Source organism: Pelmatolapia mariae, linkage group LG22, assembly GCF_036321145.2.
Source record: "Pelmatolapia mariae isolate MD_Pm_ZW linkage group LG22, Pm_UMD_F_2, whole genome shotgun sequence".
Classification (NCBI taxonomy): Eukaryota; Metazoa; Chordata; class Actinopteri; order Cichliformes; family Cichlidae; genus Pelmatolapia; species Pelmatolapia mariae.
The window spans coordinates 14,142,112-14,166,142 of NC_086245.2; the positions used below are offsets into that span (position 1 = coordinate 14,142,112).

At 41.2% G+C, this 24,031-nt stretch overlaps 1 protein-coding gene across 2 annotated transcripts in view; it reads right to left on the bottom strand.

Moving 5' to 3' along the window:
* The window catches only part of efna3a (ephrin-A3a), a 75,350-nt gene that overhangs the window by 16,934 nt on the left and 34,385 nt on the right, over positions 1 to 24,031 (bottom strand). The window lies entirely within an intron of this gene.

A 24,031-nucleotide genomic window follows, 5' to 3' on the forward strand; every position in this document is an offset into this window, starting at 1 on the left:
TATATATGTGTGTGTGTGTGTCTTGTACAGTAACCCTTCAGTCATTTTAAAACAGAGGAACTGAACTGAACAACCTAAAGAGTGATGTAATAATGTCCCACACTGCCACCATGCTGTTATCCACACTGTTTGTAATGCTAAGTATACTTATTATGTAAATTACACAATCTGTAATTAGACAAAGTAGAAGTCATTAGAAGGGCTCCTGCAGGTGAGCTGATGAGATGGGAATTGTCCTAAGTTGCAGCGATGTGTAACCCACGCCAAGTGCCCGCAATGACTCATACTAACCATTAGGTGGTGGTATTGTGCTGTATTATATGGGCAAAGATCACCCTTCTTATTCTCTGCACCATTATTATTTTTTTCCTGTTGGTTGGCTTCTCTTTCTTACACATTATCTGCTTCACAAAAGAACGCACACTTTAACACTCTCATAACCACTCCTCACTGTGCATACATTATGCCAACACATGCACACACTGCTGCTGAGAGGATCACACTAACATGCACACGTGCATGCGTTACTGGGTCAGGCACCCAGAGATATTTTTCATTCAATCCCAAAATGAAGATCAGAAATGTCAGACCCTTCTCTATCGCTTTCTTACTGTGCGGATCACTTTTTCTGGATCCTCTCGCCCACTCTGATAATTTTTTCCCCTCCGTTTTCTCCCCTTTTCTTCATGTATACACACATGCTGAGGCAGATGAATATCAATTCTCTTAACCAGTGTTCTTTTTGGGCCATCAATCTTATCTGTGCTTTCTATCCCCACTGCTTAGATGTGAGATGACAGACTTTTGTCTTGCAGTGTTGCGGGAAGAGACAACACAGCTATGCTTCAAAGGGACTATATTTAGAGAGGGGGTTTGTGTGGTGGAGGAAGGGAGGAAGGTTGAGATGGTGAGGAGAATGGAGGGGTAGAGAGAGATAAAGAGGTACAATGGGTGTAGGATAGAGAGAATTTGAGGGAGACATGAGATGAAAGTGCAAGATAGAGGGTGTGCTGAATAAAAAATATGCATTCAGGAGAATCCTGGATGCAAGTTAAGTCAGGCGGACTCACCGTCACTGAAAAATAAGTGTGTGAGAAGACTTGAATGCAAGGAGAGAAGAAGATCCAGCGAGAGAGCATCTGTGCTTGAGTGCTCTATCATATTCATGGATGAAAGGCCACTGGATACTGCTGAGACAGTGCAGCAAATGCAGCAAACTAGTCTGCAAAAGCATTTGTTCTTGAGCATTTGCAGGTTGGAGAGATACATTTTTGAAAACGGCTCAAGAGTCTTCTTAAATGTACAGCAATGTCTTATTGTCCCTTTCCATGTAGCTTGAATGTAAAAGCTGGGGATAAATTTAAATGCAAGGATAAGTTTCATCATTAATAATGTTTAGATGAATCCAATGATTATTCAGCCTGTAAAGCGGCAGCGAAAAATGACCATTACTATTTCATAAAGTTTTTGCTTTGAGCGTTTTTCTTGATATATTACTTTAATAACTTTATCCAAATAGCGGCAGATCTGCTTTTCCGCTTTTCGATGACTCACTTCAGCACTTGCATGAAGATGCGGCCCCGTTCTTTTCCTCCTTATTGTTTTGGTTAGCACCTACCCTAGCTACACAGCAGGAGGACTGTTTGTTCCAAAACTGGCCGGCAAATGAGGAAGCTTGAGAAGAAGAGAGAAAGAAGGGGAGGGAAAAATGACACGGTGGGAAAAACAGAAGGTAAGGTGGGGCAGAGGAGAAAACAAGGAGGAAAGGAGACTAAAAGGGTGAAGTGAGAAGACCAGGCTGGCTGATGGGTGAGAGGAGGCGGGGAGTCCCTCTAGGTGTATGCTGTTATATAAGCAGTCCATTTAGTGGCACAAGACAAAAAGGTTGCAGGCCAGAGAGGAATGGAGGGAGGAGAGGAAAAGAGAAGCGGAAAGAGGGGGTGAGAACAGATTTAATAACTTAAGGTAGGGGGAGGAAGGGGAAGGGTGAGGGAGGGAAAATGCTTCAAATGATGACAACAACAAAGAGTAAAGCACAGAGATGGAGGCAGTGGCCTAGACAGAGACACAGCACCCCCTGGGGATGGACATATATGTGGTAAAAGTGCATAAAAAAGACTGATGGATCTCATTCGCCTGTTGTCTCTCCTTCCCTGCACCCTTTATCCAAGTCGTTTCCTCCCTTTCCACTGTGCATTGTGTCTGCGGTGGTTTTGCTGTCTCATCACCATTTTCGTATGAGTGGGAGTGCACAGCTAGTTAGTATAAGCAGCACAAGCTGGTGAAGACTGCCAGGGGAGGAAAATAGCAGGGGAGAGATCGAGAGAGTGAGAGAGGAATGTGGGGGGTGGGGGTGGGGGGTTAAAAGAGAGAAAGAAGAAGAGAGGAAGAATGAGACAAAGATAGCACCACTGCACCTTTCACGTCTGTGCTAAAAAGAGCCTTAGGAGAATACTGCCAGTAATAAATAACAATGGTGAGGTAGCGCTACAGCGTGAGACACTTACAAACATACAGTGCACAGAAACAGTGCATTTAGCACAGCCACAGGAAATCCACGACTGCTGCAGTAAAATGTAAAAGAAATCCTAAACAATCATATATCAGCAGCTCGGGGCAGTAAGGGATTACTAATTACAGTAGTGCAATTTCTTTGTCTGTATAAAGTTACACTAATTACACATTCAATTTTCAGTAACACTGTTACTTTGACATATTGTAGGCTTGCTCACAGCCTTATTGGAAGTTTTTTCCTGTCTGTGGGCAGGCTGTGGTAAATTGATGAGGGGGCTTGTCAAAAGTGGAAGGCGGCTAGCCTTTACCAAAAAAGAGAAAGTGCACCTCCTGCACTGGCTTGTTAACAAGGTACGTGTCCATTCAGGAGACGCTCAGCTTTGTTCCAATTTGGAGAGTGTAAGAACTGTGAGCAGGAGGTTGGGACTTCTGGAGAGCTGTGTGTGGTCACTGAGGCTAGGCTAACTGCTGGACAGTCAGTTAATCCATCCAGATTTTGTGCCGCTTGTTAAAGGGGACGTTTTCTGCTCTTTTCCAGTTGCAGTTTTGGATTTACACAATTCACAGTTTAAGATATTCCTCATTCATTTATTTAATACTGAGCTTTGGTGCAACCCCTCAGTTCAGCTTTCTAATGATATGGGGACTCTCTCAAACAAAAAGCATGAACCGCAGATGACTGGTGCTGTCATCTCGAAATGACTGTATTAAGGATTTTCTCCAATTCTGACATCAGAATAAGCTGCTCAATAAGCTGCATCTGAAGTCTGACATTTCGCACTGAGTTAAACTGAACAACATGATATTTAGTTAGCATTAAAAAATAATTTTAAAATAGCTGACATGTGCCTACATGGTGCTTTACACATTCAACTTTCAACACACAAGAAAGATGCCCAGATTTAGACAGCGAGGACACACACACACGCACACACACACAAAACAAAAAAGAAAAAAACAGCCTCAGGGAGTCACAAGCTAATGTACTCCTGGTGTGGTTCTCAAGTCTAGATAAATGGAAGAGTTACTTCAAGAAAGTGCATCGATGTTAAATTTGTGTCAGATAAAACATGTGGATCCATCCACTGTGGTGACTCCATGGAAGGTCATATTATTATGAAATCTTATATAAAACTTAGAGACAATAAAGTTTCAAGAAGGATTTTCGTACTTAGTAAAAGCAAAACCCATTGTGGACCACAAATCACTCCACATTCTCTACCATTCACTGGTTTCACTGTTTCCCAACCATTTTTATCTATATAGTAAAAAAGGCCTCCAAGGATAATCCATAATACTGATTACAGAGATCACACAAATTCACTATTCTTAAAATCAAAAACATTAAAATTCATTGATCCAGTTCATTTGATGTGGGAGTTGAATTTAAAACATCCTGGTGTTTGCACGACGCTACATTTTTTTTGCATCTCTCTATGTGGAGTGAAACTGTGTAACAGACTGAGTGATGAGCTGAAGGAATGTCCAAGCCTGACCCAGTTTAAAAATATACGGTTTTTCAAAGGTACACGAAGGAAGAAGGGCTTTGATCAGGTGTCGTGACCCATCTATGTGTGTATATGGATATCTGTTGGCGTGCTACTGTGTGTGTGTGTGTGTAAGTGTAGTAAATAGTAAAGAAGGATTTAAACAATGACACAAAAACAAGAGGTGATGACTATTTATTAAATAGTGGGCTTCTTCCTACTCCTTTGCATCTGTCTGTCTGTGTATCTATAACTGATTAAGAAAAATACAGTGACTTTTGCTGCTGAGTAGCTATAAATGTAATTTTTCCAGTTTTCAAATAACTTGTCCAACACTTGTAAAATTTTATTTCCCTCGCTTTCTACACGAGTGGTGACATTTATTTTTGTTTTGCTTTCCCAAGCTCGAAACTAGAACTGATCCAAGTGCTCAGTCACTTTTTTCTGTGTAATAATTTTTGCCAGATTACATCAAAGAGAAAGCAGAAGCACAGACGCTGCTGGCTTTCAAGGAAAAATAATCCTGGTGCATTTGTATTTGTTTATTTTTATTTGTCGACTGACATGAATGGATATGAAATGTCTAAACCCACTACGGTATTCTTCACATTCACAGAAGTTGGTAGTGTTTGTTCTGCCACAGGTTCGCCTTACATTACTGCCGGAGGCTCTACTGTTTTCAAAAATCCATTAAAAACAGCTGGAAGAGACAAGTTGTTGCTTTTCACAAATGCAGTCCAACCCTGCAGTGGAAAAGCCAGTAATAGTGTTTGATTGTAGAATGAAGCACTTGTGGGTTGCATAGGCATTACTGCAGATAGGTACTGCAGAGTATAAATTACACCAGTACCATCCTTTGAAAATACACAGTTCAACAGCTGTTACAGGCTCAGTTTTGTGCAATAATATTAATGTTACATGAAAGCCAAATAATAGTTTTAAAGCAAAATTCTTTCATTATCCTGCAAATCTCCCAATATTCTTCATAGCCTTGTTTTGTGTGGCCAGATTTTCTTCCTAGATACAATTATTTTGATCTTGGGAATCCTCTACTCCTCCATGATTTATGTGCTTGAACATCTACAAAGCAATTATGAACAGAGCCGTCCTCTGTCAAAGACAGCAGTCTCACTATGCTTTAATTTAAGGTACTGAGCTTTGCATAAATGTCCAAACTACCAACATTTTACACAGCAAGTAATCTACACTCACCCAACACTCTATTAGGTACACCTCGTTAGCACCGGGTTGTACCACCTTTTTCATTCAGACCTGCATTAATTACTCAGCTGCGTATACAACATGCGAATCTCCTGTTCAATCACATCTCAAAGGTGCTCCGCTGGATTGAGATCTGATGACTGTGAATGACATTTGAATTCAGTGAACTCACTGACATGTTCAAGAAACTAGTTTGAGATGATTTGAGCTTTGTGACATGTCAGGTTATCCTGCTGAAAGCAGCCATCAGAGGATAAGAACACTGTGGTAATAAGGGGATGCACACAGTCAGCAACAATACTCAGGTACACTGTGGGCTTTAAAAGATGCTCAATTAGTACTAAAAGGACAAAAGTGTGCCAAGAAAACATTCCCCACACAATTACACCACAACCAGTCTGTGTCACAATACGGGATGGAGCCATCCTTTCATGTTGCTTACACCAAATTCTGAGCCTACAATCCAAATGTGGCAGCAGAGATCTAGACTCGGGCTCAGGCCAGGTTGTTTTTCAATCTTCTATTGTTTATTTGATACGCCTGTGTGAATTGTAGCCTCAGCTTCCTGTTTTTAGCAGGAGTGGCACCCGGTGTGGTCTTCTACTGCTGTAGCCATTCTGCTTCAAGGTTCAACATGTTGTGCGCCCAGAGACCCATTCCTGTATACCTTGGTTGTAATGAGTGGTTATTTGTGCTACTATTGCCTTCCTATCGGCTCGAAGCACTCTAACCATTCTCCTATGACCTCTGGCAACAAGGAGGTATTTTCTCCCAGAGAACCGCTGCTCGCTGGATATTTTCTCTTTTTCAGATCATTCTCTGTAAACCTTAGAGAGGGTTGTGTGGTAAAATCCCAGCAGATCAGCAGTTCCTGAAATACTCAGACCAGCTCATCTGGCACAAAAAATTATGATATGCTTAAAGTCACTTAAATCAACTTTTCTCCTCATTTTGATGCTACAGCAGGTCGTCTTGATCATGTCTACATCCTTAAATGCATTGAGTTGCTGCAGTGAGCAGTTGAACTGTTATACCTAATAAAGTGACCAGTAAGTATATATCTAATTAATAGTGCAATGCAGGTGTCCACAATGTTTTATGAGTTTTGGTTTGAAATATAATATGTAATAGAAGCTTGCAGTGCATGTATTGTGTTTCTGAGAGACGCACTGTATTTTGATCAAAGTTGCAAACTTTTGTCAGTAAAGATGAGGTCAGCGTGGCATCCTCACTGATTGCCTTAAAAAAAACAATCTCTCCGAGGTAATCACCGTCAGCCTCATCGGGAGGATAAACTATCGAAGCACAAAATGGCGTGACTTAAATGGCATTCACCAATCGTCTGTTTAGCACCGACAACACTCCTCCAATCAAGTCCCCTGGCAAGGACTAGCTAGACTCTGCTGATTTTCTCCGTACCTCAGCACCAAAACTCATTACTTGCGCATGCACATATGCACACAAAGGACACAGACAACCATGAGACGTGAACACACACACCCACACACAATATCTCCTGCGAGTCGTCACTGATTGAGTTAATGCTGCAATTAACAGCCCCGTTTACAATGTTTCGATCCAAAATGGAGGACCGGGGGAGAAACAAGTGCTGAGCCAGTTTATGGGAAGTGGCATACGATGCAGCTCACTTCTATTACTATTAGACGACTGGGAGTCATCCACTAGTTTCCTCCACTTCCTCTGTCCACAGTGGTCTCTGAGAGATAGAAAAATATTACCTTTTCATATTTGCTCATTTCTGTAGTAACCACCTCCCAGTTCATTTGATGTTTCTACTTTTGCCTTTACGTTTGCTTGTTTTAGTTTAACTTTACGGAAAGCTTAACAGTCCATTTTAAAAATCTACAAATACACACATCTAAGATTCTGACATATCGAGAGTTTGATGATTTTCAGAGTAAAAGCTGGAAACCGCTTGGGGACACTGTCGAGTCTGTAACTCTGCAAACGCTGAAATGTCAAAGCTTTCAACTGACTTAATCATTTCACTAATTAATACATTTGTGTTGACGTTGCCCGATCATGACATTTACACTGCATGCCAACAACAGGGTTTAACACCGTCATAAGTGGAACATTAAATACACAGTTATTCCTGATGTAATTTGACCGTGCAGAAAGTTATAGATTTCTGCTTTGAAGTGATATTTTATTGATCTCTTCTTAGCAAAACTCTCTTAGCTCTCTTTGCTTTTTCCTTCTCAGGAGGGCCACAGTGCAGTATCAGCTAAAGAACAGCAGCCAGCAGCGAGCCCCAACACAGAGGCTGAGAAATGAATCTCGAGGTAAAGTTAAAGGATGGCTTCTCTGCTCGCTATTCCATCCTGTAGTCAGTACATCTCCCCCAACCTCACTCCAGGCTTGCTGTTTTATTAAGTGAGTGGAGGAAGCAGGCAGGACCCATTCGGAAATGTCAGGTATTAGCCACATTGTAACAGAAGCAAATGCAATTACAGTAGAAGAGCATGTCTGCAGTAGTTACTCTAAACTAAATGTAAGGGATGACCTAGAGAAACTAAACCATAAATACCAACCTGGGTTGCATTTCAACCTTAAATATACAACATATAATATGACTAACATGAGGGCGTCTTGTTTTCTCTGAATAATTTAATGAATCTTTAATGAATGTGTAAATCCTAAGAAATCCCTACACCCAATCCCTTGAGTCCAAACGGCTTAGATGTAAACTGAGGGGGAAAAAAGAGAAAAAACAACCAATCTTCACACTTCAGAAGCTTTAATCAGTAAATAGCTGGTATCTGTGTCTGATAAATGCATTTAACGCTTAACTATTTTTCATTATTTATTTCTGCGTTTTTATTTATTCATTAATTACTTCTATGATACACACAAGTCTATTTGTTAATCGTGTTTGGTCAGCGGAGTATGACGTTCACGGACGACACCGTTATCCGTTGTGAGAGCAGGGAACAGATGAGGTGGAGGTATGTGCTGGAAGCGCTCGAGATGAAAATGCCAAGAGTTTCTTTGGGAGTGACCAGGATAGACATGATTAAGAAACGAGTATATCAGAGGAACAGCTGAGGTTGAGAAGTTTGTAGACAGGTTTAAAGAGGTTACATGCAGAGGGACGGTTGATATATTGGGCAAAGGAAGCTGAATTTGGAACAATTTGTCAGGCAGGACTAAGAGAGGAAGACCACAAAAAAGATTCATGGATGTAGTGAAAGAGGACATGCAGAGAGTTCGTGCAATGGAAGAGAGTGAGGGGGGCAGATGATCCGCTGTGGCAACACGTAAAGAGAGCAGCCAAAATAAGAAGAACAAGACGTGTTTGGCCATATTTGTCTTTCTGCTAGTTTCTTCTGTACCGTCATGTATAGTTTTACCCCTTCAGGTCTCTAAAAATGATTAAATAAAATAATGATAGAAGAGAAAATTGACTTTTAATTTGGCTTCACACAGTCAGACATCCAGCAAACACTTCTGACAGGGACACCAGAGGACATTTTTTTAATGCTCGATTATGCAAAGGCCATTTTTTGTTAGCTATTACTGGCTCACTGGCTATACGTGTTTGAGTTGCAGCAGCAAGGGAAACAAAACTCATAATGATCACCCTAATAACGCCATTTCCACAGCTCCAAACTCTGATTAAATCACTTGCAAAGATTTACGGGTTTGCTGCCAGCTCATTCAGAGGAAATATGAACAGGCATACATTTCATTGATTAATCTGTGTGGTTTAAGCTGCTCTTTACTTTCCAGACATCCACAGAGGAAGTTTAAATATCAAACTGAAGAATGGATGACACAGTTGAATATTAAACTGTGGCTTTCCTCCAGCTACACTTTTTGCATAAAATAAATATAACAGAGGCCAGTAGACATCTTCTCTTTTCTTTTATTACACTGGAATGTTTCCAAGGACCACTAGGGAATATTTCTCTGGCTATTATTGGCCCCTGGGCTTTAGGCTTTGCATTGGTGTGGCAACTCACACTGTCAGCAATATGGCTTACACTCTAGTAAGCACTCAAATCCAGCAATTAAACTCCCTATGCTCATAACTCTGGTTTGGTTTAATGCAATTGGGATTCTGAGTGGCTCAAATATCCGTGCTGCTGTGCTGCTATGTCCAAAAATCTGGTCATTTAATTGGAACGAATGGCGTGGACAAAAAACAGTCGAACATAAAAAGAAAACGAGAATATCTCCTGTCATAATCACACCAAAACCTTCAGATGTATCATAAACTGATGCGAGTTCCCAGTCACGGCCAGTCTTGAAAAGTGATCCATCCCGCAGAGCTCTCGGTGTGATCGTACCTCGCAACATGCCCCGATAACAAGGGTCCATCTCTCCAAAGGTGAGGCTCCAATTGTACTTCACTACTAAAGGCCTGATTGTACACATCTGCTCTCTCTCTGTGAGATTGCTGCTCTTTTGCTTCACTCTCCTCCCCTTTGGTTCACTACTTATCTGTCACCAAATCATGAAAAGCAGAAAAAATGGTCTTTTCTACTTGAAAGCAAGAGGTCCAAAATGTATAAATGGGCATAATGGAGCATACAAACCATATCATAGATATACTTAACTGTACATAAAGACAGTGTTTGTAACATTACCTTTCTCTGGGTCTCTTGTGCCACCAAAACATCCCACTGAAGCACTACGAAAAACCTCTAATGGTGTCATTGTGGTAAAATACACCAAGACCACAGCAGCAGATCCCTGGAGGCCTCTAGGTTTTGGTTGTTTTTCTACCACATCTTCCAGATGCTCGATCATATCGAGGAAGGCCTTAGGGGCCACAATTTAAACCCTGAGATGGTTTTCAAACTATTTCCAAACATTTTTCCCAATGTGACAGGGCAGATTATCTTGCTCAATGAGACCAATACCCACAGGCAACATCACTGCCATGAAGGGATGTGTGTAATGTGCAGCTGAGTGCTAAATGTCAAAACAGTGTCCACATGAATGCCAGAAGCCAAGGTTTTCCAGTACAATATTGCCCAGAACAATGCAATGCCTCTGTTGGCTCTCCTGCAGTGCATCATGCTGCCATCTCTTACCCAAGTAAATAATTGCACACGCACCTGGTTATTGAAATAAAGTAAAAGAAAATGTGATTAATTAGACCAGGGTATCCTAGCACATTGATCCACAGCCGAGTTTTTAGGCTCATGTGCCCTTGGCAGTACTGAAAAGGGATCTGCATGGAGATGCTACAGTCCCCTCTGCTATTCTGCTAAATATCTGCAAAGTACCTTCATCTAGTGGACATCTGCAACAATGCAAAAAAGAAATCTCTTCAGCCCTGATCTAGGACACAGCCTTCCTCTAGCACAATCTACAATCACACATACTCAGAGTGGTCAAAATGACAATAAACATCGACAATCCATTTCTTTTCAGGTGGATTTCTTTTTTCCATCTTTTTCCATTTCGAGAGCTACTCCATCTACCCAAACTGAAAATGAGATTTTTTGAAATTTTTGACAAGTTTGGACCAGAGGTGCCCGCAGGACGTGACGATCAAAGCCCAGTGTGACATGTTTTTCTGTCATCAAATCAAATCAAAATATTAGCTGTGAGAAAAGGTTATTTTCTATTTTGTTTACTGTATGCTGCCACTTCTACAAAGGGTGCTGGCCTTAGAGGAAAAAGAGAGGCAGCCTGACAGAAAGTGAGATAGCAGAGGAGCTGTGACACACAATAGGAGCTCTCATCAAGATGAATTCTCCACAGTACACACCCTCAGAGAGGGTGCCAGGCAGCTCCCAGTTGCCCACGTGGCCATGTCCAAAAAACAAAGTGCTTATCCTGCCAATCTCAAACTGTCTGGTTACTAAAAGAGCAGAAGACAGACTCGAGCAAGACAGGGAGTGCACAAACATACATCAGCTTAGTATTCACATAAAGAAAATCTTCAACAAATGAGACATCTGAGGCAGCATGCAGGTAAAAGTGAACATAAAATAACCACGTTGCAAAAATATAGGCAAAGTATAACACGAAGGTAAATCCACAGAGGGAGCCACAAGACAACAGTGCCGCTTACATTATCTTTACAAAGTGTAGTATGCAAGCTTTGAAGTTCAGTGAGTGAGGGGGCTCGGCTACTCTCACAGGAAGTTAACCACAGTAGGGCGTTCATTTTCAAAAAAAACCTCAGTCTGTAAGCTCCTTCTCTGGGCTGGCACACATATCCCTCTCTCATCCAGCACCAAAGAGAGGAAAGAGAACAAAGGAGAGAGAGAGAGAGAGGGGTGCGAGGTGGAAAGGAAGAAAGGAAGATGAAGGAAAGTAGTTCTGGGTCAGATTTAAACTGGACGATATTCAGACAATCTAATGGATGCCAAGTAGAATAATCTGGTCTTTTATCTCCAAGCCATGGCGACTGCAGGGTTTAATGTAGGTGTAAGCACCCCCTCCCCGAAGACCACCACGCATGCACACACTCTTTGAAAACTAAAAAAGAAACCTCAAAGCGCACTCCCTGATCACTTACTCTAAATACAATTAACTTACACATGTCTTTAACAGATAAAAACCCTCAGGTTCTTTCTAGCTCACACCAAACATGCAACAGCGCAAACGCACAAACACTTCCTAGCAGGCCTCCATAAATAATTCACCCATTTTCTTAAAATAACCTGTCGCCCCTTTTAAAATATATCCTCCTTTCTTTGTGCAAATAACCCTCTAGCTCACACAGCAGAGTGGTCATGGAGTAATTATTTACACGTTCCAGCAGGGAGCACTGATAAGAGCCCCGTACATGAGGAAAGCGAGATGAGGACCGTCTGCTCAGCTAGCATGTCAATTGGTGGCCCATTAGCAGGTGATGCCAGGCAGGCATGCTGAAAGCAGCTCCCAAGGTAGGTACAACAAACCTTTCTCTTCTGAATAATTGACTGGCTGCAGCCGACGCTCACCCCTATTTCTCTTTATCTCCTCACCTGCGTGGCTGCTCTCCCTCCGTTGTTCTTTCCCCACCCTCCACGTCCCATCTCTGTGACTTTTTTCCGCCTGCCTTCCGTCACTCCACATTTCTTAGGGTTATGAATTGTGAAAGTTGCAGGTACATAAAAGGTGCTTGTGCAACCGAGGAAATGAAGCGAGGAGCATTCTGAAAGCGTTCGATGCGAAGCATCCTGGGAGAGGCAGCGCATCTTTCAGCATGTTTGCTTCTTCAGGACAGTTTTTAACACCACAGCTGCTGCTGTTTGGCAACGCGGGCAGAGAGTGACTGGAGAGGGAGAACGGGAGCACTGGGTGCAGGAGGCTAAAATGCTACATGTTTGCAATGTTTTCTGTTTAAACACTTTAGACTGAGGGAGGATTTTAGAGGCTCGCTCAGAGAGGAGGCTTCACAGTGAGAGATCTGGAACGGGGTGAGGGAGAGGCAAAGGATTGTGGGTGGGGGTGAATTACACCAGACAATGATACACAAGGAAATCAACCTGCTTTCAATATCTACAATACCTCCTTGTGAATATGGAAATCCCCTCTCTGGAACAACTTTGCGATGAGGCACAATGCATTATCCTGAGGAATCAAATCAAATTAAAACACCCCCTTGCCACCCTTCCATGTGCAGTGCAGCATCTAGCCGAGGCCATTAATGAATACCGCCTCATACCATCTCCTAATGGAATTGCCTTGTCTTGGAGTTCACTGCTGTGACACTGGCTCAGCAGTGGCAAAAAGATTACTAGAAAGATTAAAAGACAGAATAAACCAGAGGCTGTGCATGACAGGCAGACAGGCCCCAAGATCACACATTAGATAATTGGTGCAAGAAAAAAAAAAAAAAAAAAATCCCCTCACTCCGTCGCTCCTCTGTTTTCTGCTGGGGTTTAGAAATGGTGGGCAGCAGATCCCCGCCTGGCGTGCTGTCACACCTCCACAGTAAAAACTGTTTGAAGAGGCTGGAACAAAGCCTGTGTGCTGTATGCTGTGTCTGTGTGAAAATGTTGCTTTTGTGGGCCTAGTGATGAGTCTAAATCCAGTGGCGTAGTTAGCAATTCTTCACACAGCTGGTTAGATTCGGGAAGGATGCATTGTCGATCCTCCCGAAAGAAAGACACACAAAGACAAACATACACACACTTTTTTTCCTCCTCACTCCAAAACAAACATCTTTTCACTCCACTACACATGCAAGCTTTATCTCTCCCCCCACCCTCCCTTTTTTTGTGCCAGTGCATCTTTTTCTACTGTATTTTTTCCACTTTGCTCACTCTACACTATCTTTGTATCTATCTACAATGTGTAGTTATCTCTTCCTCCATCTCCTCCCTCTCAGAACAGCCCAGCCAAGGGCTTGTGCCCTTTCATAATTCATGGAGTTGTTCTTATGGCTCAGGCAGCCATGTCGGATGTGAATCTGTGCGCCTCAAAGGCTCACTGAGCCTACACCACCTCAGCCAGGAGGGTTACCGCATGAGCTACTGTGCTCGGGTATCATACAGGACCAAATCAACACGCTCAGTCACACCTGAAACATCCAGCACATGCAAATTATCGGCTTTTGTTTAGACTTGCACACTCTATACCACCTTTGTTTTGACAGTCAATTTGGTATGCCTTTATGCACCGAAAGCTAGGCCTAGGTAAAAATCTAATTATACGATTTATCACCTGTCAGCAGAATTGTATTGTGAGGATTAGACTGTGTTATGTTATTATTATATAAATTGGTAAGTTTTCACTCACTTTAATCAGGTGGTAGTTAAAAATATTAATCGTTCAATTCATGCATACTAAGAGTGTAAGCGCTGAAGTTAAGTTTTATTATTTTATTTGTCATTTTACATTATGCTGTAAATATGACTGACATACATTGCCATAAATCTATACCTCTTATTTCTAGGGCCAACTGGAGCAACGAGCAAGCAACTCTAGGGAGGTTAACAAATGAAAAGAACATAATATGTCTTTGCAAAGTGTGAACTACTGCATGCAAAGTCTCTGGAAATCTAAGCATGCATTATTCTCTCGTTCTGATGATGGTTATCAAGACCGTTGCCTAACACTTCAGTTCTCCCGAAGGTGTTTAGGTTTGCAGCTACATCAACCAATCATTCAGTGACCCCCTCATGTCCAACAGATCTGGTAAATTTACATTGTTATGTCCAGAAATCCCTTCCATATCTGAGATAATGTTGGTAATATGTCTCCCAGGTGGAGACATAATTAAAAAAAAGTATCAGCCTACAAAAACTTAGGTATCTGGGTGGGTGACATGTTTTCCTTCAAAGTGCATACTGAGCACTTCATGACATGTTAACAGTTATTGTGTTTTTATTATCATAATAAGACCTGTCTTACATAAAGTTCTAGATAAAGCCTACAACAATTTAGGTATCTGGGTGGGTGACACTGAGTAAAGTCCTTTCTTATCTATTAAGAATTATCTATTCTTAACTATTTAACACCTACAAACAATTGCTATGATTTTCTCCCCTGTACATGTCTCGTCTTTTTGGTAGCCAGGAATGATTTCTGAGCTTAGCAGAACAGTGTTCTTTTATTTTGCACATTGGTCATGAAGTAACCTTCAGAACAAACTAAACCTGAATGTTTTTGTCCTCCTGTGGCAGTTCAGCGCTCTTACCAAGAACAGCCCAAATGCTATTTCTGAGCTGGACTTGTATGTTATGTTATCTTACATGTTCTTTTTAATTTGATTTATTATAATTATGTGTGTTCATGTTATATTTGTGTTAATAATTTTTGTAACCTTGTAGCGCTGCTCCTTCTTGGCCAGGTCTCCCTTGAAAAATAGATTTTAATCTTAAGGGACCTCCTGGTTAAATAAAAAATGTATAAATAAAATTGTCATCCTAGAAGAGACTACTCTCATTAGGAAAGAGATATTTCATCATAGGGTAAAGGTGATCAATCAGAACAGCACTGTATTGATCCGCCTCATAGCATAACAGAGATACTGCATGCTCTCACTGGAAGGATCGAGGGTTCAGGTTTTTCCTTTAATTTGTCACATATTTGTACTATTGTCTGAAAGTATTGTGGGGCATGACAGCAAATAAGTTGTATTTATCACACTGAGCAGATATAGAGCAACATTAGCAATACTTTTATCTTCTGTTTTTGTTGTTGCAATATTTTCAACACTTAACAAGAAAAACACGAGTGGAATCGTAGACTGTATTTAAAACGGTAACCACCATGATGTCTACCACTGGTTATTGAAATCTCATTGTAAAGCTTTGACCTGAAACACGTGGATGACCAAGAAACTAAGGACACTGTTCGCCCTGTCAAGTGTAAGATATCCACACTCCAAAGTCTATTTTTTTATAATTTAATTTAAAAAATTAAATAAATAATAATAATAAAAGAAAAAAGAAAATAAAAATGTTGTATTCATTAAGGCTTAAAACCAGTGACAAAGACCATGGGCTCCTCAGGTCTCACAGTTGCTGTGAAATAAATTGCTAAAGGCCCAGTCAAACAGGCCCACCTCCTAGTCAGTGACCCCTCCCAGTTGCTATGGAACCACCAGTTGCTATGGAAGAATACATTCCCCAACAATTTGGCAAGTGGTTGCAGGAGGTGGTTTGCTGGTTTGCATTTATTGTATTTAAATTTTTCATTCATTTGTTCGTTTAAATGCTTAATATGTTTTATTGAATTCATTTTTTTTTATTTTAAAGCACTAAATGTATTCCAGACTTTACCATGCTTTTCCATGGGCATGCAATTCTACATTCATTTCATTACTCAGTGATTTTAAGTGAGCAGCAGGGGTGGAATGTGACAAATTGTAATTACCATCATTACTGCAGCAAAGTCACTTTTTAGAAGTGTTATAAAACCCAATAATTTTACCTTTAGCTAGGCAAAGCATTTTGTGCACTCTGCAATCGGGTGGAGACTTAAAGAAGCATATTATTTGAATGGATGAAAATGGTGAAATTGCTAAATATCACTGTGATTGTTTCAGTTGCTAGCAGCCTGTAGTTTGCATGTAAGATGCTAAATTATCTAAAAACATTTGCCAACTAGTTGCTAAACAGTAATAAAACCGTAAAGAGTGCAATGCAAATGTGGAACATCTGCTTTCAAGCTAAAATGTGTCGATTGTGCCTTGCTACTGCGGCCCACACATTTTATAAGGCAATCTGTTTTCAGATCTGCCTCTCCGGTTTGCATCTCAGCTTTTCAAGATTCACCACTGCTTGATGGTTAGCAAGTGTTTGCAGAAAAGTCTCTGTCTTCCACGCAAGCTACAGTCTGCTAATGATCAAAGCAGTCACAGAGAGGTTTTGGTGCAGCACTCTTTTTGAAACTAGTTTCATACAGTAACCGTCGGGTCAAGAAGTACGCTTCAAGCACTTTTTGCATCCAGTGGAGTTACCCACTGTCTGTGATTAGAAAGAAATCAGGTTTAGAAGCTACATCCAGTGTTCATAGGCCATCTGTGGTGGAAAGATGTAAAAGTGTTCAGCACAACTGAGCTGAACAGCAGAATCTGGTGATGATTCTAGGTGGCTTCCAATATATTGTAAAAATAAAATATTGGGTAGAGTAGTTTTAAATATCCTGATATTTATTTCAACCTTATCCAGACTAAAACAGTAACTAATCTGGCAATCGAGCGGAAAAAAAAAGGCGAGAAAAGAAAAAGAAAATTTAAATGTTCACACAGGGATAAATATATTTCAAATAATGAAACGCAACAGGGCATCCAGTGTGTTTTTGATGTAAAATGACAGATGTGACTGGTCAGTTGACTGGAAGTAGAATTAAGCTGCAGGCCGTTTGCTTCTCACTAAGCAAATCTGTGGGTAAAATGTTGCATGTGGCAAGACAACAAAGGATGTGTCTCTCTGCTAAACAGGCAGCAGCTGAATACATCAGTATACTATATGTACACACACACACACATAGAAGTGCATCAACACAAACACACGTCCGTCTGTGTACAATCCCATTAAACACACACACACACACCTACACTGCTAAGTACTCACAGCTGGGCTTTTCTTTTCTCACACACCCGGCCCAGATGAGTGACAGCTTTATGGACACGCTCTGAACACACAGCCATACACAGTAACACATACATTAAAACACACACACACAGACGTTCACACCAACAGAATGAAAAGGAGACTCGTTAGCCACTATAATCAATGTTAATCACTGCAGACTCGCTTCACTGTCAAGACTGCGACAATGTTTGCCCGTGAAAGAAACGCAGAGAAAGAGAGACGGAGCAAAACAGAAAGAAGGAGAGAGAAACACAGACAGACTGGGTGGAGCAGGGCAGGGAGAGTGTAAAAATGTGAAATGGTATCCAAAAATATACACTGCCCATGGAGCAGTGAACCCACTGCAGTTTTGATGTACTTTATCTTGTTTTTCAAGGTCTGTTTTCTTGGGTCCGTGTGGCTGAGCCTCGGTGGGAGATGTGGTCGGGCCCTGTTCGTGCCGACAGAGTTTAATTTCAGCCGGGGGGCAGGGGGACAGAAAGGGAGGGGATAGAGGGTGCAGAGATGGGGGTATGCGAGAGGTAGCTGGGCAACAAGATAGAGAAGACGGATAGAAAAAGAAGAGATGAAGGAATATAGAGAGAAAGATAAGAATTGTGTCGAATGGCGGAAGTGCGCCCGGGCATGGAGATAGTGGAGAGGTGAACCGCTTTAACTGAGGCACAAGAAAGGAATGCAGAGACGGAGGGCGGCAAAGAAGGGAAAATTGAAAGATGTGAGAGGAGATTATTGAGAAAAGATGTGTAATGCATAAATAACTGGTGACAACGGGAATGGGTCCACTGGATGCACTGTAAACGTGGAAAAATACACTGTTTTGAAGTTGGAGCAGGGACCGGTGGAGGCCAAGGTGAAGGGAGACTGACAGCAAAGAGGAAGGGAAGGAGACGGCAGACTGGGGGCAGCAAGTAACAGACAGATTGTGTTTATCAATATGTAATACAAATATGGGTGTTGTGAAATGGGCTTTGGCCTTCACGGTTTAACCAAAACTTTAGTGCAAAGCTTAGCCGCTTAACGGGCAGCCAGCGGGAGCACACGCTGAATAGTAATGTCTGCAAGTGGTGATTAGAATTTCAGATAGAGACAGGCGGGCCGCTTTGCCATGATTTCTGGGCCTAATGCAACCGGCCTGTGTAGTGAGGCATTCAGGAGCTCTGAATGTGACCTTATGTCCGCAAAGATAGAATACTCTAACAGCCTAATGTACTGAGCTCTCGCTGTGTGGGTGTGTGTGAAGCATGACAGAGCAAGGCGAGCTGGCCATATTTAACATGCACAAACTGTAAACACAAAGGCGTTGACCTCGTGCACAGGTCGCACTGCCTGGCATCACTTTAAATTAAGCACACACAGACGATCACTTCACATTTCGGTGAAGTTTGTCCATCTGCTGGAAATTTGATGGCTGTCAGTACAGAGGGATCAGCGGGAGAGAGAGAGGTGAGTGGTGTCAGAGTAACAAAGACAGGGAGAAGCAGATGGAGGAGCAGAGATCAGGAGAGGAGCAACAGACGGTGAAAGGAAGCAAAGAGAAAGAACAAAAAGAACGAGAAAGAGAAAGAAGGAGAATAGAGAGAACTTCCTTCTTCCATTCTTGTCAGTCTTTATGATTATGTTCCTCGCCTCCTCTCCATCAGCCACTGGGTAACCTTCAGCACAAGACCCAAGTAGGGATGATGAATTGAGATGAAGAGCAGAGAAAGGACAAAGATTAGCAAACACGGACAGATGATGAAAAATGACAAATGGACGGAGAGTGAGTGAGGGAGAGAGTGGAGTGAAGGAGGAGGTGTTAGAGGAGAAAGTAAAAGTGGAAGGAGGAAAGGTGACATTGGGGGAGAGGGGGGCGGAGTGTTGAGGAGGGCAAGCCGCTGGCTTTTAGCTGGAGGACGGCCACAGGATGACATTAGAGGAGCGCACTTTGGCTGCTCCTGCTGGGAGGTTCTGCACATGGGTACACACTAACACGCAAAGAGAGAGGCGGATAAACAGACAGACAGCCCTGCAAACGCACACAGGAACACACACCACGCACACACACAGGTGAAAATAAGCACCTGGTGTTGCATACTTATGCTTCCTAACCTGTGGGGAGCCCACCCTGCTCACCCCCTCCACTTCTAGTCTGGTTTGTGCGCTGGCCTGATAACCTTCATGGCAACTGGGCTAAAGACACACTCGTGGTGACAGGTCTGACTACCTGGAAAAACAATGATAACTTGGCCTCAGAGGCTCCTGACAGTTACTTACCAAAAATAGAGCATGTGGCATGTTGTAAATAAAAAAACACAATTGCATTGAAACAGAGTCGTATTTTAGTGTTAATTTTATGACAGGGTGGACACCACTCATCGCACGGGCTAGACAGATAAATTAGCTTGCTAATATATTTGACTGATACTGGCCTTTAATTAAACAGCACACATTAGTCAGCCTGTATTATAAAATAAAGTCATCATCTTCTTGTCCCTTCACAGATTCTTAGAAACACACCATAAAAGAAATTATGGCATTTATTTTGCTTTAATTTTTCATCCATTCATTTAGATGCTTAATGTTTGTTTTATTGAATTCATTTTTTATTTTAAAGCACTAAATGTATTCCAGGCCTTACCATGCTTTTCCATGGGCGTGTAATTCTACATTCATTTCATTACTCTGTGATTTTAAGTGAGCAGCAGGGGTGGAAAGTGACTAATTGTAATTACCATCATTACTGCAGCAAAGTCACTTTTTTAACAGCATTATAAAACACAATAATTTTAACCTTTAGTTAAGCAAAGCATTTTGTACACTCTCTAATCCAATCCAGTGGAGACTTATAGGAGCCTATTACTTGAATGAATGAATGAATGAATGAATTTCACAATAAATGAGGAAAATATTAGATATATTCAATTAAAAATGATTTTTTTTAACACTACAGAGTATGCATGATAGGAACTATATCTTTCTTTGAACCCTACAAAATAACTCACATCACAGGAGTGCAATGACGGTGAAATCAGGCTGTTTCTTGTCAGTGTTTCAGCATCACTGGTTGCTTTAATCTTGATCAGATCAACACTGAAAAGCCAAAGAAGTGTCCAAAAAATACTGATAGCTATATAATAAAAAACAAGCAACACATGTTTGAATGAGGGAACATTAAGGTATCTTAAATGCATTTTATATTCTTTGTACTAGACGTTCAGGGGTTTGGAACAGTTGGATGGTGCAATCTGAAGCGCTCACTCCAGGCTGGAAAATATCACCAGATTTCTATCAGCAGATTTATATATAAGACCCATAATGACCACGGGACGTGAAAGTGTTAGATTTCAAAAAACAGGAGAAAAGGAAATGACAGAAGCAGAGGACAGAGCGGCCTGTATTTGTAAGGGAAGAACAAGCGAGCGGGAAAGAACAGCGCTGAAAAAAGAAGTCTGAGCGAAGAAAAGCAACCTAATGAAAGGAAGGGTGACTCATTTGCTGATGAAAAGAGCATTGCACTCCTCTTCCAAATTGCCCCCATTTAGACGAGCCACCTCGAGCACACGCACACACACACATACACCCACAAACAACTCAGTGCCCTTTACCTCTCCCTCGGAGCGAGGCATAAACGAGTGGAGTGACAGACATGGAGAGCCGATGGGCCCCCTCCCCAGAGAGGGGAAAACGCACTCAGCCGTACTGATCTTAAAACAACAACCTTCCCCCTTTGCTTGCTCGATTTTTTTTTCCCCCTCGCTCTCCTCACCCACTCGCCACCTCTTTTTTCTCTCCCCACATCCTCATATCTCACGACCCCTGCTTAATTTCCTCGTTCTCCATTTATTTTCATTTGCAACTCCTTAGTCATCTCTGGGGTTTTTTCTCCTCTTTTTCTTTTTCGCTGTTTGATTGCTCGGCTTTTGTTTGCTGTTTGCTCTCGTTCCTAGTAACACTGCAACCCAGCCATAGGTTCTCAGCCCCTCCTCAGTAATCGTTGCTCTTTCAAACGTTCGTCTCCCGCTCCGTCTCATCCATTTGATCACATTTTCATGTCACCCTTTATGTCTCATAAATATCCAAGAAGGATCATTGACCCTGCTCTAGTTTCTAGCACAATCCACATCTCTTTTCTCATTTCCTTTGCTGAATCCTTGGTAGAGCTGAATGCTTTAAAATAAATATCCAATTTTAATGCGTGCAGGAGCAATTTACCCCATTTTTACATTAAAATAAAAACTTCACATATCATTAAACTCTAATTTATATAATATCTCTCAATTTTTGAGTTACTGCCCTGTTGCTCATTGAGATATTGTGACCATGGAGATTAAGTTTTGAAGCCTGAAGGTTAAATTAAAATGATGCCATGACTTACTTGCACAACAGCTATATACATACCTGCCTTGGATAGGATAAATAAATGGCCTGCATCTAGACTGTCACTACAAAAATATGGACTGGAATAACCAAGCACATTCACAGTACCTCAGGTCAGAGTTGCATAATGCATATATTTTGAGGCAGTGTTGTCTTAAATTGAACCCGGCAAGCTGTGCACTTACTCCAAATGATGATTGCAGCTTTTGACCTTTATTGCCTGGGGAAGCGGCTGAATTTGACCAACTTTGACCATAATGGAAAAATTCTTTTACAATAAAGACGACAAGTTAGCCCACACAAAAATAGCAAATAACACCACACTGTTTTCTGACAAAAATAATGCAGCCGTTTACTAACTAGCAATGGAGATGTTATGGTATCTGTCATGGTCCCTGGTTTTATTTACTCTTTCTTGAGATTTGTTTCTCATTTAGATTTTTCTATGATATTCTTTCGTGTGTCTTTTCTATGAGCCTTGTATTTACCAGGTTTCAACTCATGTTTTATTTTGATAGTGCCTTCATCTTTACTTCCTGTTTCCGCCTGTTCTTTCTCTTATTGGTTAACCAAGCTTTTTGAGTGAATATAGTCCGCTCTTTCGCACGTCTCTCGTCTGTTTATGCTACCTATGTTCTCCTGGTTTTCCTCATGCATTCTGCATGTTTTTGTACTTTATGGAATTTGCATTTCATCTGGACTTTTACAACAGCTCAATAAAATAATTGTCTTATGTCATTGCTATTCTCCGAATCCTGCATTTGGGTTCTCTGTCTTAATTTCTGACAGTATCATCATTTTAATGGCTGAAAAATGGCTGACAGCCCCTCCCTCATATGAGAAACAAAGGAATAATTTCAAAATTTACAAGTAGGAATTTTAAAAACATATATATTTTATAGAAAAAAAAGTGTCTGTTAACCACAGAACTTTTAGGCATCTATTTTTAAAAAACAGTTAAAAAATCAGATTTCTGTGGACTTTCTAGGACTCATTCCTGCATCCCAGTTACTTTTTAGACTGTTAACGGTCCATGAATAATTAAAATACACACTTGAGCAGTGACGATACCTGAACTGATCCTTATGATGCCCTTCAATACCGAAATATGAAAAAGGTGAGGTTTTTGGGTTTTTTTTATTATCGTAGGTACTGTAGGCAGCTAATGTACAGAGGCGGAAATTTTTCTGATGGCGGGCATACAGCTACTAGCGTTCTTGTGTATCCTTCAGTACATCAGGACACCCACAAGCACAGCAAAGACTACACATAGAAAATGACGACTACTGCAGCTGCCACCGTAGCTCCGCTCGGACTTGCTCATAGGAAAGGCAGCAAGGTTCAGGGGTGGAAGTACTTTGCAACGGAGGCAGATGACCGAGGGTTGATAAGTGATTTGCAAAAGGCAATATGCAAATTATGTTATTGTGCTTTTCGTACTAAAAGAGGAGTCACATCCAAATTAGAAGCACCATAGCATCACATTGATATTCTGAAGTCAAGCTTAAGTAAAAACTATTGCAATGTCTAACATTATGCAAATGTTTAAGCTACTGGAACTATTGTTATACCTCATAGTAAATTATACCTGGTATAATTTTTTTTCTTAAACAATTTGTGTATGGACACGGGTTTAATTCTACTGGTATTGGTACCAACTTCTACATATTCTACATATTACATTATTTCCTCCCAGTGTGACGCAGGCATCTGTGGTGTATCTCCTTGTCATGCTTACTATACTGTATATATTTAGACAGATACTTGCTTTTCATGAGTGGGAATGTCCCTAATAACTGATAACTAATGATGGCTCTGTTTTATTCATTTGTGTCCCAGTGAGCATGCACAAATTTTCCTCTCGGTTTTTCTACTGTGACTTTTGCAAAGAATGCCTACGGACAGAGCTTTATAAATAAAGTTTAACTGGAAGATTTCACGGACTGCCAGCTGCCCATCGTTTTCACTTGTTAACTTCATCAGAGAGATTCTTTATCCAAAACGGCACCAATTGGAGTGGTGAGGCTAACATCAAAATTACACTGTGTGGTTTCTTCCTTCATAATAGGAATCTTGGGACAAGTGTACACTTGCATGCAGAGAGCATATTAACCAAACAAGGATGTCTTAGATGTTCAGTCAACTCACTGTTGGGTCAACAATTAATGTTAATTAGCTGCAGCTGGGTAAATCCGCTGCCAACAGTGTTTGCAAAATAAACAGCCAACAAGTAAAACTTTCACACCCTACAGCTCATTAAGACTCTTATTTGTTGGACGCTATGATTTAAATTTGGGGTTAAAAAAGAATTAAAGACTAAAATGTGTTACTAAAAAATCATAACAGTGGTATTAAAACCTTTCGTCACTGCAAGGTATCTACAGTTCATTGCAATCTTCACCTCTTTTTCTCTGTTTTTCTCTTTACCCCACCACC